Raw genomic sequence first — 14,859 nt, 5'->3', positions numbered from 1 at the left:
CAGGGGTGGGCTCCAAACACTGCCCTCTAATGAAGGAACCCCCTAATTGCAGTGCTCCAGCCAGATGGAATCGCGTCTCTCCCCCCCACAGCGGGAGAGCTGCTCTTTATTTATGCATATGCCCTACAAGGCCTTGCGAGGCCCATTTTCCTTCTAAGCTGTGTGCTCAGCTCGTGGTGGCCCCAGGAACATGGGGTCACCACCAACCAAGAGCCCATTAGCAGGGGGAGCTGCAGGAACAACGCAGCATCCCCCAATGCAAAAGTTATGTCCCCACCCTACGTTGGGTGGGACAAAGGAAATAAAATCCCCCAAGGGTTCCAATATAATGTAAAGCACAAGCCCCTTGAACTTTTGTTCTTTGTTAGTGGGACTGCACTCTCTAGCTGTGTAGGTTAGTATTTACAGGGTAACCAAGAAGAACTCTAAAAGTAATCCTAATTTTTTAATTATTTAAACATGCCTCAATGTTTTCCTTGTTGATGCTGATTTGGGTAATGAGACTGAAAACCACCTCCTCGCAAAGAAGATACACTTATTTGCCAGATTTAAGTGCTCTCACTTTAAATTACAGTCAGATATTGTATTGGGATATTAGGAATTGTTTTGCCATGTGGGTTGTTGGATTATATTTCACCTCAGGGGAGACTTGAGTAATTACACAATGTCATCCAAGAGTAAATCCATCAATTTGTGTACATTTGTAAATTGTTGCATAGTATTGAGTAGTGTCTGTGTAATAAACGTACTTTTACTTAATCAAAAGAAAAAGCACAGACTGGACAATCATTTATTGAGTGTCATGCTTGTGTGCTCGTGAAGGGGTATTACTATCCCACACCACCTCCCTTGAGTAAGCCTTGGACTGCTCTGCAGCGCTTCCCTATGAGAGTCAAGTGCTACAATGGGGTGTTTGATTCTCAGTGGTGGTTGTGTGCGGACCAATTACTTGTGCAGGCCATACAACTAATGACCCACCTTCTAATACTTTGTTTTATAATTTCAGAAACACTGGTCCCTTTTACTTAGAATATAATACAGATTAAACATTTGATTTTTAACACAACATCCAATGCTTGGTAATATCTCTTTACATTCTAAAGTCAACCTCTCAAAACCTATATTATTACTAAACATGCATCTCTACAACATCATTTGACTCACTAAACCTTGTATATTGAAAATTTACCAACAATAGTCCACTTATTGACACTTCTCATTAAAGCTCATAAAGTATATTCCTAATTACTTGAATTTAGGGTAATTTCCTATATACAGCTGAAAACACCAGTCTGTCTCAGTTCAAAATTCAGTCACATCTGCTCAGCACAAATCCAAAAGGATTCCTTCTCCTAAAAATTGCCAAAAACTATCAGAGCTATCCCTGGTTCTGCACCCAATCACATCAAAGCATTTCTTCAACTACGAAATACAAGTGGTTAATATTGGTGGAGCCTTAGACCTTTTTTTTTTACTTCCTCTATGATCTCATGAGACTCTCACAGGATCGTAAAACACCTTGCGTCAGGCCCAGTAATTTTACATGCAAGAATTGCAAGATGATTGCAAGATTGCAAAATACCTTGTGGCAAACTCAGTAGTTTTTCTTCAGGTCTCGTGAGCCTCTCGCAACATCCCACATGTCCATGCAGCAAGTTTCACTCCCTGAAGCTTGTGAGCCGCTCTTGTGAGAGCCTTGCAGAATCTTAACAAAATTGTGAGGAAAAAGTAGTATGTGGGACGGAGTATCCTCTCCACTAAGACCTATCTTTTACATGGCAGGTGTGTAGTAGGGTGTAGGGAAAGACTTGTCTCTCAACAAAGATCTCTGTCTCAGATGTCTTACATGAAAGGTATGAGTAATAAGGTGTCTGCATGGACTGCCCTCTCTTTTCACAACTCTTTCTTAGATAATATAAGTGCATAGTGAGGTGTGTACATGGATGTCCTCTTCTTCCAGATTTCTCTCACAGATGATGGATTTGCATAAATGGATGTATGGAGAGAGACTGCCTCTCCACTAAGTCCTCGCTCTCAGATGACAGGTATATGTATTAAGGTGTGTACATGGACTGGCCTTTTCTGTCACAGCTCTCTCTCAGTGTGTGCATAGTAGGCAGTGTGGAGAAAGACTGGCCTCTCCAGTGAGACCTCTGTTTCAGATGATGGGGATTGTTAATAGGGTATATACATGGACTAGCCTCTCCTGTCAGACCTCTCTCTCAGATGACAGATGTACATATTAGGCTGTGTACATGGACTAATCTCTTCTGTCACATCTCCGTTTCAGACTTTGGGTGTACGTAGTAGAATCTGCTGAGACCTCTCTATTGGATGACAGATGTGCATAGCGTGCTTTGCCCAGGGACTGTCCTCCCTGCTAACATCCCTCTCTGTGATAATGGATGTGCATAGTAGGGTGTGGGAATAGACTACTCTACTCATAACTCTTACAAAGTCAATGGACGAAACTAGTACACTCTGACAAACACCATCTCTTGTAATACTCCTTCGAAAAGTAGCAAGCGTGCTTACTGCAGTCTATTCAAAGATCACAGTTAGACTTGGCATCCTTGCCATGGTATCGCCAAACTTTTTGCCTTCGTTTCCCAGGTTGATGTGTGCTGGACTCTGGTTTTGCTACTCTGGGCACTTTACCACTGCTATCCAGTGCTAAAGTGTAAGTTCTCCTATGTAAAATGTATGTGTAAATTGGCTTTCCATGATTGGCATATTTGGTTTACTAGTAATTCCCTAGTACAGTGCATCAGAGATACCCAGAGCCTGTTAATCAAATGCTACTTGTGGGCCTGCAGCACTGGTTGTGCCACCCACATTAGTAGCCCTGTACACATGGCTCAGACCTGCCCCTGCAGTGTCTGTGTGTGCAGTTTTAAACTGCCAATTCGGCTTGGCAAGCATGCCCGCTTGCCATGCCTGAACCCTCCCTTATTATACACTTAAGGTAGGCCCTAGGTAGCCCCATGGGTAGGGTGCAGTGTATGTGAAAGGTGGGACATGTGATTCTCTGTTTTACATGTCCTAACAGTGACATACTGCCAAATTCATTTCTCACTGTTGCAAGGCCTATCTCTCTCATAGGTTAACATGGGAGCTGCCTTTAAATATTATTAAAGTGCAGATTCCCTTTGGGAACAGATAGAAATGTGGAGTTTAGCGTCTCTGAACTCACAATTTAAAAATTAATCTTTTAGTAAAGTTTGTTTTACAATTGTGTGTTGGAAAATGCCACTCGGCAGAATGACTTGAGACGCGTTTGAAGTAGGAACACACGCACAGAGAGATTGATTGGAAGGAATGCTCTATGGCGGTACATATGGAAGAATTTTGAAATCAATATGAGTAGATTCATCCGTTTGACAAGAAGGAATTCTTAAACAGTGAAGGGTTGAAAGAAATTAGAGGGGACTCCCATCAGTTAGTCCTGAAGAAGACCCAGTTTGGAGCAGTGATTGGGCCAAGCGTAGACAAGGGTCGAAACGTCGACGTACAATTTTCAGTCAGGATTGGTGTCTGCATAGAGTATAACAGAAGGACTTAAGATGGAGATATATGTATTTTTGATGATTTGGAAATGATTCAATGCAGTAAAAGGATACCCTACCGATGGCTCTTATTACAATTTATTTGTTAGATAATTAGGATATTGGCTATTCTTTTTCTGGTTACTATTTATCACAAGCACTCTTTTCACTATATGGTTTGTCCTTTGGTTTTGATTTTGAGATGGGTGGTCCTATATTGGAAAGTAATTTAAATATGCTTTTAATATTTATATGTAATTAAATAAAAGTGTCTTTTTTATATGTTCACCTATGCGGTTTGTTATGACATATTTATTATATGCATGAATGTGTTTTTATTCACATTTAAGGGCATTGTTGTCTTTGATAATTGAATTCTACCCAGCCCTTTGGGTTGTTGGGTTACCCTCTGTGGTTTAAAAGTACTTTTAGAAAGTAGGCATTTTCTTACTTAAATCATCCTATGAATGTCTGTTTGTGGATTCCCTGTCTGGGCCAGTTCGACGGTTGGGCGGTTTGCACCTCTCTCTAGACAGTGACACAAAGGGAGCTGGGGTGTAGCCTGCTTATCCTGATGAGCCATCTGTGCTGAGAGGGTGGGGAGGAGTGGTCACTTACACCTGAAAGGGCTGTGCCTGCCCTCACACAATGCTGTCTCCAACCCCCTGGTGTGTGTCTGAGGCCTGGCCTAGGCAAGGCAGGATCTTGAAAACAACAGAGACTTCTCTTTGAAAAAGACCTACTTCAATGGGAGAAAGGGATAAAGGAAGAGCACACAAACCCCTGAAAATTAGATCACTTCTGGAATCAAGAGGAACCTTTGCCCAGGAGAAGTGCTGAAGGGCTGAGGAGAAGTGTTGCCCCTGCCTGTGAATGTGCTTGGTTGGGCTATCCTGCAGTTGCTGCTTCTACCTGTGAAAGGGGACAAAGACTGGACTTTGTTGTGTATTCCTGCATGAGAAGAATCCCCAAGGGCTTGAACAGAACTTGCCTCCTGCTGTTGAAGTCTCAAGGCCATCAAAGACTTCCCCTGCCAGCACCTGGACTCTCTGCTGCTGAAACTCCTGCCCTGCCAAGTGGTGCCTTATCCAGTTCCTGGGCCCTTGAAAGGTGAATTTGGCAGACAAGAACTGAAAATCCACGCACAGACCGCTGTGCAGGGACATTTTCGATGCACCTGATAACGCGCCACCGGCTTCGTAACTGAAATCAATGCTCCACCTGCATTGCGGGTGGAAGTTCGATGCAACACGGCTTGAGAAATGGCATGCAACACCCGCTAACGGAGGCTAATAACGACGCAAACCCCCCACAGGGTGGTTTTGTGATACTGTGCGACCAGATTTTCAATGCAACATCTCTGAGTGCAGAAAATCAGCACAAAGCCTGCCCGACCTGAGTTGCCTGTCTGGATTCACGCATTGCTCTCTTGTGGGAGAGAAGAAACGACCCACGCCGACCCGACCGGAGGAGGAACAGCTCACGGTCTACCTTGCGAGTAAGAAATCAACGCCTCACTGGCCTTTTTTGACTAACACTCGCCCGTGCGGCTTCATTTTGACACTACCCAGGTACTTTTGTGAAATAACAGCATTCTCACTGTTCTCTAAGGGTTAAGACTCTTATCCTTGTGAAAATTCATAACTTGACTTCTGTATGTTGGATTTTTGTTAATTTGGTCTTGTTTTGTTTAGATATTACCTATTTTCCTAAACCTGTGTTGTGTAATTTTTTAGTGATTTCACTGAGTTACTGAGTTACTGTGTGTGTTGTTACAAATACTTTACACTTCGCTTCTGAAGTTAAGCCTGCCTGCTCGTGCCAAGCTACTAAGAGGGTGAGCAGGAGTTAGCTGAGGGTGATTCTCCTTTAGCCTGACTAGAGTGAGGGTTCTTGCTTGGACAGAGGATAACCTGACTGCCAACCAAAGACCCCATTTCTAACAATCACCTACTCCTGTCTAGTGTTCACAGTCCTGCAAGAGTCTCACAAGATTATAATTTTGGGGGGAAAAAGCAATTAATCATCTACTCATCACAGTACTTATCTCTTACACACGTCCTCTAAAAAATAATGACCACAATATACATTCCTACTAATGGGGTGAATTCAGAACTCATCTACCCCTTTTTTAGTATTCATCATCCTGCAAGAGTCCACCAACATTATAAAAATTTGTCAAAAACAGTATACATTTAGTTTTATCAGAGTAGTTATCCTGTAGCCACCTACTCTCTGAATCTAAGGGGACAGCATGTCTTTCCCCCAGAAAGGTCAGAAAGACTTTTGGTGGATGGATCCCTGCTTAGGGATCACCTTCATGTAGCGGCAGTCCCCAATCAGAGATCCACATGGTAGTGGAGCCATTATAAAGGGGTGAATCTCCCCTTTTCAATGACACCGCCTGCATGCAAATCGGTGCTCAGGGGGCTGAGATGTGCCTCTAAGCACCATTGTAAGTGAAAGTTGGATTGGCTCATTTTACTTTCACTGTCTGTGTGATGACCTTGGCATGCCATGCACTCTGATCATAATTGTACAGAAAGAAAACAGCCTCAGGTGCTGGGGAAGCTCTTCCCCAGCTCCCGAGGCTTAAATTAGTAAAAGGAAACCCATCTGGTGATTGCACCACAGTGATTTCCTGCCTCAGTTGTCAGCATGGTCTGGATCCATCCTCAGCACATGAGGACTGGTGTGGATGACAACTTGGAGCCGTCCTCACACCAAAACAGTTAAGGCTCATCATCTTGAATTTTAAACTACATCCTAGTAAGATGCATAATTTAACATGTCTTATCAAATAATTTAGGAGATGCTTCCACATAATTTGTTTTTTCGTTGTTGCATAAACCCAGTGGCCGTGGCTGCACATTGATCCACTTAGTCAAGAATTTGGGCCTGATTTATTCTTTGATGGACGACCCATCATCCTTCATTTTGGTGAAGGTCTTTCCTCCTCCACCATGGCTAGAATACTGCCCATCATATTAAGCGATCTCTGCCGGTCCCAAAGAGATCCTCGTGCCTTAAGAGGAGCGGCAGTCAGGGTCATGCTTGTGAGGGAGCACCATGTCTTCCAATCTGGAAATCAGGCGCTTTGTCTAACATGCACCTCTTTGACTTGAATTTTGAAATGTTTGACATCTCCACAGCCGGCGTCAGCAGGGTCTGGTATAATGTGTATTTACTATCTTCTTCTTTGGCTTAACTCGCCACTTTCAGTACATTCAACCATTCAGCTCTACCTAACCTGACAAGCCAATCGTGCTTTTATAAATCATTGATTTACTGGGTACAGCGATTTATGTAGAAATGGCTCTGCTTTTCAAAAATACAAATACGTAAAATAAATACTTTTGAAAGAAGAGCAAATGTTTATCATATTTTTGCATCAGTGTATTTTAATTTGAGTAATATTTATCAGTGTATTTTAATTTGAGTAATAATTCTCGTTATAATTTCACAAGTAGGTATGGTCTTAAGTGATCTTGAACCAGATCACTGTCAAACACAGTTCTATGGAAATGCATATGCACTTACATGATTACAGTTCTATTTAAATATAAAACTAAAATTAGGCAACATTTGCTCTTTATTTCTGTGAAGTTGCACTCAAGTGGCCCCAGGCTCTACTTCGGATATTAACATAATTGCAGACATGTAATCCATCGTTTCTTTTTGTTCAGCGTTTTTGGGCCGAAATCCAAACGTATTGGCTCTTTCGTATGTCGTCCCCAGTAGTTACCTTTTAACCTATTCTCGATCTATTTGACAGTGAGATAGAGTATTTTTTCAGTTTATTTGCCTCTAAAATGTTCTCTGAAGTATTCTTTTGATGGCTGGATCAGTGATCCCACTATTAAAGAGATGAGAACTCTATTTTGGTACTGGGAGCTGAAGGGCGCACGCCTTTGAAGTTAACTGAGCCGACTCCCTTGAATTTGCAGTTACCACATGAACTCCTTTGGCTTTTAACCTGTGTCAGCTATGATTATATTCACAGATCTAGAATATAAAATGTGACTGTGGTGCAGTTAAGGTATGTGGGTTTCGTTTTTCTCTGCCGTTACATTTCTCCTATATTGGATTTTATGTTAGTAGCCTTGATTGACACAACATGCCCATTGACCTTTATGTAAAGACTTTCATGAAACTTCTTAAAAAATTTAAGCAAGCTGGCAAACAAAAGTGTTAAAAATGAGAACTCACGCAAATGAGGAGAGTCCCTCGTTTATTGATTCTAGCCAGAAAACCATAAATGTGAAATACCTAGTCATTGTTTAATAAATACGTCTTTACAAAGGAGATCCATGAAGGCTAAGATGCTCTTGTTTAAACAGATAGCAGAAAATATCCAATTCCAATGAGATAAAAATGCACGAGTTGTTAATTTCGTATATAACATAGTTAAAAGTAAGCGTTTTCAAGAGATAAGGTTTAATATTTATTTATTTATTTATTTACTTGTTATTTGAACGTTTTTACAGAGCACGAACATGGCACATGTTCTTTACAATTTAAGTACCAAAACCTAGAGATGTTCAATAAAAAGGCATCATAAATAAACGGGTGTATTGGAAAAGTAGATCATCCTTCAAAGGTACAGTCACAAACAACGAAATAACAACAGAAACTGGAGATTATCCACGTTAGCTGAAAGATAAAAGTTACCTGAAAATGTCAAATCAAAAACAACTAAACAAACAGTGACGAAATAATTACATGAGAACAATGGAGCACAAGCAAATCATTTCGAAAAAGAAGGTCCATAGCCAATTTTAGTAAGTAGGTAACATAGGTAAGAAATATGAAGTGGGGTGTGTCAACGGGCTGTTACTGCGGGAATGGAAAAACGGTGTGGCCAGCTAGCACACTGGTCAAGAGCTCTGATTCTACTCCTTCCTGAGTCTTCAGATTTGGATCAGCCATACCTTTACTGACATGATAGTTTACTTTTTCAATTGTTTTTTATTGTTTTATATTTTGTGTTTTTATTATTTCTATTATTTGTTTCACTTTTGCTATAACTCCCCCCTCAACAAAACGTTTTCCTGGTGGAAAGCATTCTCTCACCTGTAGGTTGTTTTTTGGTGGTGGGCACCTGGGCAAGGGAGAGGGCAGTAGGATGGCAGCTTCAACCATAAAGAGCAAGCATCAGTATAACAGGATACATCATAGGCTGGGGAAGACTACATCCCTCCAATGAAAGAGGAACAACACTATCTATACTCCAGAAAGAGAGGACTATGAGCAAGGAACTGATAGTGCCAAACATACTGGCTTGCTATTTGATTCCGGTGAGTTTCAGGCGGATTCCAAGTCATGAATTATTGTGGAAACAGGTGGTATTTTTATTTTTGCAGAAAATAATGCCCCAGTATCACCAGGAAGACAGCAGTCTTAATAATAGTGTTGACAGAAAGATTAACAACAATACGTCCACCAAACTAGCTAAACAAGTATGGTCTCAGGTTTTGTTGTGTGGGCTCTCATTATTCTAATGAGACTACTGGATTTCGAGCGGCAGAATCGCCTGCGGTGTGGGAGACTGAGTCTGACCCACTACGGGTGACACCTGTCACTCCAATCCGGGGTTTTCTCCAGCTGACTAGCAGTGCCTCATCTCCACCCAAGGACTGGATAATTTGGCAGTCGAGTGCATGACATAGTTGATTTCTCAGGGAAACTGTGGTCACTCAGGTCTCATCCGTTTCTCTCGATTACATTGGTCTCACATACACAATGACAAACAGAGGCACTATATGTTTGAATGATATTTTAATGACGCAACTGCATCTTAGATAGCAAAGCATGGGCTGCAATAAACAGGACGATACAGCATGACAAGATTACAATTTTGACAAGGAGAGTGAAGCATAGAAATAACGCTACCATATTGACACTAGAGTCAACAGACTAATTCCTACCTAGGCTATAATAGAGCACAGCGTGTTAAGCTCTAATTCTGCCCTTCAGGTTCCCCTGGGAAGACATCATCCCCCATACCTGAGCAAAGGCTTGAAGTCTGCATAAGCAGCTGTAGCGAAGCATTCAGCAATCAGCATAAAGTCGTGGTTCTCTGGCTGGAATCTCCCTCTAACGTGTAAGGGACAGGGAAGTGTTTTTATAATAAAACAGCTGATGTTCTGAGAAAATGTCCCTACGTAAGAATGAGTGTTTTCTATGAATGTCAGAGATAAAACTTTATACCACGTTCACCGGCAACCTATCTTACTGCAGCCTTGGAAGAAGCACAGAGTGATCAAGAATGTCTTGTTTGAGAACAGAGTGCTGGCCTAGGCAAAAACAGTTAGATAGAGAAAAATAAAACAAGACTGCGAAAGCGGCTATTGCTAAAATAATAAATGAAGCTGAATAAAATATATCTAGATTAAAGTGCAGAGCGACAGGCCTAGTATGCTACAATAACATGCATGGAGCTATAACTAAAATGGCTACACAACAGTTTGTTTAATTTAAAAAACAATGGAAATTCTGAAAATCCACTAATTATTGGTAAAAATGTTTTGAGGAAAGCAGTGCCTTTAATAGACTCTAGAGGTCTTGCGAAACACAGTTTGGGCACCAAACTAGAACAGCTCACCTAAGGAAAACCATAATGTTCTAGAGTGCATGAGATGGACCTAAAGCTGCCAGACTCAGCAATATGTAAGGAACTCAAGAGGAGACCAAAACTCCCTTCTATGCCCTCTGAAATAGTAGAAAGGAAGAGAGCTCACAAGGCCAAAGGAATTGCCGGTGAGCTTTTAAAGGGTGGACTTCGGAGCAGCAAACATTGTAGCTTCCCTGTTAAGGGTAACCAGTTCAAGACAATATCAAGGTCAAAAGAAATAAATAGTCTTTAGCTGATAAGTCTTGTATACCTCAGAAACCCTAGGAGCAGATTAATGATGTCCACCTCTGGGGGAGTAAATCCTATACCTAACCAACAGCCCAGGAATTCTGCTCAATTACTTACTACTATTGACAACCCTGCTATAACTTACAAACCTAACTACCACATAATACCTTCAACTACTCCAGCTGGGGTTCAATCTTTGGGTGTGAGGTAGTAGATAGCAGTAAATCTTGTAGGTGGTGGGTTAAATAGACCAACAACAGATAACTTTGAATTATTAAGTTAAATCTTAAAGGGAGCTGTAATGCTCCATAAACACCTAGGCAGATGTGCAACACTGATAACAGAAATTCCACAAGTGTGATGAGTAAAATGTGTAGCCAAACATCAGCAAGCAATTAAGAGAAAGCTGAGTCAAATTAGCTGTAGTTAGTATGAAGGATCAAGAAGGTGCAGATAAGGCTCAATCAGTGAAACAGTTGTTACAAATCTAATGCAGAGAGGTCAACTAGTATCAACCTTGATAAAAAGCATAATAATTTGGCAGAAAGAACCATGGTCTCGGAGGACAGCCACATCACAACAAAATAACATTAAGAATGTTCAGGCCATTCTGCAGCTTCATAATTTGGATCATGTGCTAGTAGAGAAGTTAGAGGTTCTAGAAATCAATCTAGATGAAATAATATTCACATCCTTAATATTCCCAAAGCTTCAGAAGGAAGCAATCTAAAAACTTTTATTATCAAACTGTTACAACATATAGCACTGGGAAAGGACTCAACCATCGATCTGGGCCAGGGCATCCAGATGTCCCACACAGGTCAATTTAATTTAAATTCCAACAGACAAAAAACAGGAAAGAATTTGGTACATTTGTTAATGCACTCAATCAAAGTACATTTTAAACATTGTAATGAAACCTGGAAATACACAATATCACAAGTGCAACGTCTCAATATGCTCGGATATCTTTAGGCAGAGAGACAAACAACACTGAGAGATGGGAAAAAGATAAAATAACTCAAGGATTTGGGAACCAGTGCACAAATGAAGTTCCAGGAAATTTTGAAGGTTATGTGGAGAAACAAAGCGTACAACCACAAATGAATTGAGGAAGTTGATCAAATAATTTACAGAATGAAAACTGAATTTAGTTACAGCTCTTAACATTGGAATTATTTTTATATTCAAAGTTTCAGGGAAGGAAGATAGACAGTTAGGAATGAATAGGGGCAGCTAGCAGGTGGAAGGTTTCCCCAGGGTGGAGTTAAATGTAATAAAGGTTTTATAGGACACAGGGCATGGTGGCAGATATGGCAGACATTTTCCAAAAATACCTCACATGTTCATGAAAGGTGCTTCGATAAAGCCTATACAGTATTTGTAGTAACTAGTTTATGTCATAAAACTATGCTATATAATTAAAATATGAGGGAATAGAGATTACTTTTCTGACTAGACCAGGACAGAATTTCAATTACGCCTGACTAATCAAAGTCATTTTTGTAATTCTGTGGTAATCTTTGACACAGAATCACAGATAATAATATGATTATTCCCACTCATGTAATTAAGAGTAATTTGGGCGATAGCATTTAGGGCCAGATCTACAAGAAAGTGACGCATCAGTCCCAATGCGCCACTTCCTTGCACCGCTCCTGTCCCACCTAACCACACCATGGCTGCACCATATTTACAATACTGCATACCATGGTGGTCGTTTCCACTATAGCATCATCGTTTATGCTATTGTGGCGCTTTGCTGGATTACCTCAGTAAATTATAGCACTAGTGCAGCAAAGCATTAGGGAAGCCAATAGGCTACCATGAGCCCATCACTTTAACTCCTACCCTGAACAAGTGTTAAAAATGATGGAAAAAATGTTGCAGTGAAATCTTGTAGATTTAATTTCACCATTTTTTTGCAGCCTCCCTGTGTGGGATCGCCCCCTTGCATGCATTATACCTTGCACAGGTATAATGTGGTGCAAGGGGTTACAAAGTGGCGCAATACTAGCATGATGCTAGTGTGGCACTACGAGGCGCTAGGGCCTTGTAAACCTGGCCCTTAGTATTCTATTGAATTTAGCACAATTTCTTAGTGCAAAATGCACCCTTGCATCCATTCTAGTCACAAGGGTGCTCTAGGAAAATAGGAATAAATAACAGGAGTATGTGGGGTGGACATCCTATCAGAAGTGCAGATTTAGTGACCCTTAGTTCATGTCACCCCTGTCCAACACTCCTGTTTTCCAAGAGGGAGCCACTGAGAATGTTGAAGCCACCACAGGTTGGTGTCAGGACTGCTAGGACTGGCGCCCGTTGCAAATGAGATAGTTGGGACCATAGCTCATGTCTGCAACCTCTGTATGCCAGGAGGGGGCCACTAGGAATGTTGGGGCTGTTTCCCCTTGCATCTGATTTTGTCTGGACTGTCGCCCATGCCTATTTGTGTGTATATATATATATATATATATATATATATATATGCAGCCAGCAGGGCAACCCTGCCTTTAAAATGACACTAGGCACCTCAGCAGTGCAACTATGGGTGAACTACCTATGCTGGGGTCCCTAAACCTACATGTCCTATCATATACTAGGGACTTATAGGTAGGTTGACATAGCCAAATATAATTAGCCTAATTTGCATACTCATTTTACACAGAGCACTGACCCTGGGACTGGTTAGCAGTATCCAGAGCACCATCAGAGTCAGAAAACACCACCAAAAAGTGAAAAGTGGGGGTAAAAAGTTATTGGGCCTCTGCAATCAGCCCAGTTTTTCTCTAACACACACACACACACACACATATATATATATAAACACATATATACATTAATAAAGTCTCCAAAGGAGCTAGCTATGGCAAGGTTGGTCTCAAACTGATTGTTATAATAAATGCAACAATTTGATTTAATATAACTAGTTCAAGAAAAGAGTTTTAGAACTCTTCCTAAAAGTTACCAGTTTCAGCTCTGTAGTGCCCTACTCTGATTGGCTAGCCTCTGGCGGCCTGGCTAGGCTACCTTGATGAGGTGGGAAGTGGCCTGGGCTGAACACAAAGGAAGTGCCTGGGAGAGGAGATCCACCTCAGCAGATGTTGAAACAGGATGGGGGAAAGCAGCCAAACTGATCTTCAAAGTAGGGAAGGGGATTTGGAGCAGCTCAGGACCTCCCCCATTTCCTGCAAACCCAGACAACCAGGTGCTCTTCTTAGATTAGGAGAGATCAAGATTAGTGTGTTTTAAGGATTTTTAGCCACAGTAGTTCGGAGCTCTGCCAGACCTAATCTACAAAATTCAGTTTCTGCTATTTTGGATTTTTAAGGAATTTTGCTCACTTGGATTGATTCTTCCCAGGAAGTGGTCATCCAAGGGAGTAGTGGTCTGCCTGTGATTGGCCAGTTGGCCCACTCTGCTTCCCCCACAGGAGCAAGGATATGGAAGAAGATACTGGAGAAGAAGGACTGCCCTGCTGGCCTGCACCTGGACACTACACTCACAAGGACTGCGCCAGCTCACACTTTGGGCTTCATCAAGAAAAGGGCTTTGCCTTTCTTCTGCAACTTTCCAGGAGCGGACTCCCTGTAAGCTACTAGTACAAAGGAGCTGCCCAGAGTCCCCTGAATCAGGTCCTGCAAGAAGAGCCCAACTGACCAGTGTCCATTGGCCATTTGAGGATTTTGATCAGGTGCATTTCTGGGAATTGTAGTCCCAACCTCCAAGGAGCAACTCAGAGCTTCTGGACCTTGGATCAAGTTGTGGATACTTCAAGGACCCAAAAGGACCTCTGGAAGAAAATCGAGAAGTTTGGAGACATTTGGAGCAACTGTTGTAAACAGTTCCATAAGCTGAAGAGGTGCATTGTAGGAGTTGTAGTCCCAGACTCAAACAGGCAAACCAGAGCATCTGATCCCTTGGTTGGTGCTGTGGGCCACTTTCCTGTATCAAGAAACACTTCTGAAAGTAAATGTACAGTGTAACATTGTGGGTGGCCTGAACTCTGGACTTTGTCCCTGCCCAATGTGACCTTTTTTAACCATTTCAGCTCGATTTGCTTCTAAGTGGTAGAATACTTTTAGTCTTTAAAAATTCTTATCCGGTTCCCCACACTGGATTTTTGTCATTTTAGTGTCATTTTAAAGATACAAATATAATCTATTTTTATGAATTGGTGTTGTTTTTTTATTGTGTTTTTGGTGTTTTGTGATTTTTCAATGCTTTACATACCTGTAAGGTATGCCTAACTGCTCATTGCCAAGCTACCAAGGGTTGAGCTGTGGTTAACTTATTTAGACCTAACTGAATCCTAGTGGGGGTTAGTGGCCTTTTGCTAAGTGTAGGTTACTTACCTGCCCTTACCAATAATCCACTTTCCAACAATATATATATATACTCGTATTTAAAAAAACACAAAGGTTGCAAGAATGTTATATTCTCAGTCCCAGT

This window comes from Pleurodeles waltl, chromosome 8 (genome assembly GCF_031143425.1).
Source record: "Pleurodeles waltl isolate 20211129_DDA chromosome 8, aPleWal1.hap1.20221129, whole genome shotgun sequence".
Lineage (NCBI taxonomy): Eukaryota > Metazoa > Chordata > Amphibia > Caudata > Salamandridae > Pleurodeles > Pleurodeles waltl.
This window is presented reverse-complemented; position numbering follows the sequence as displayed.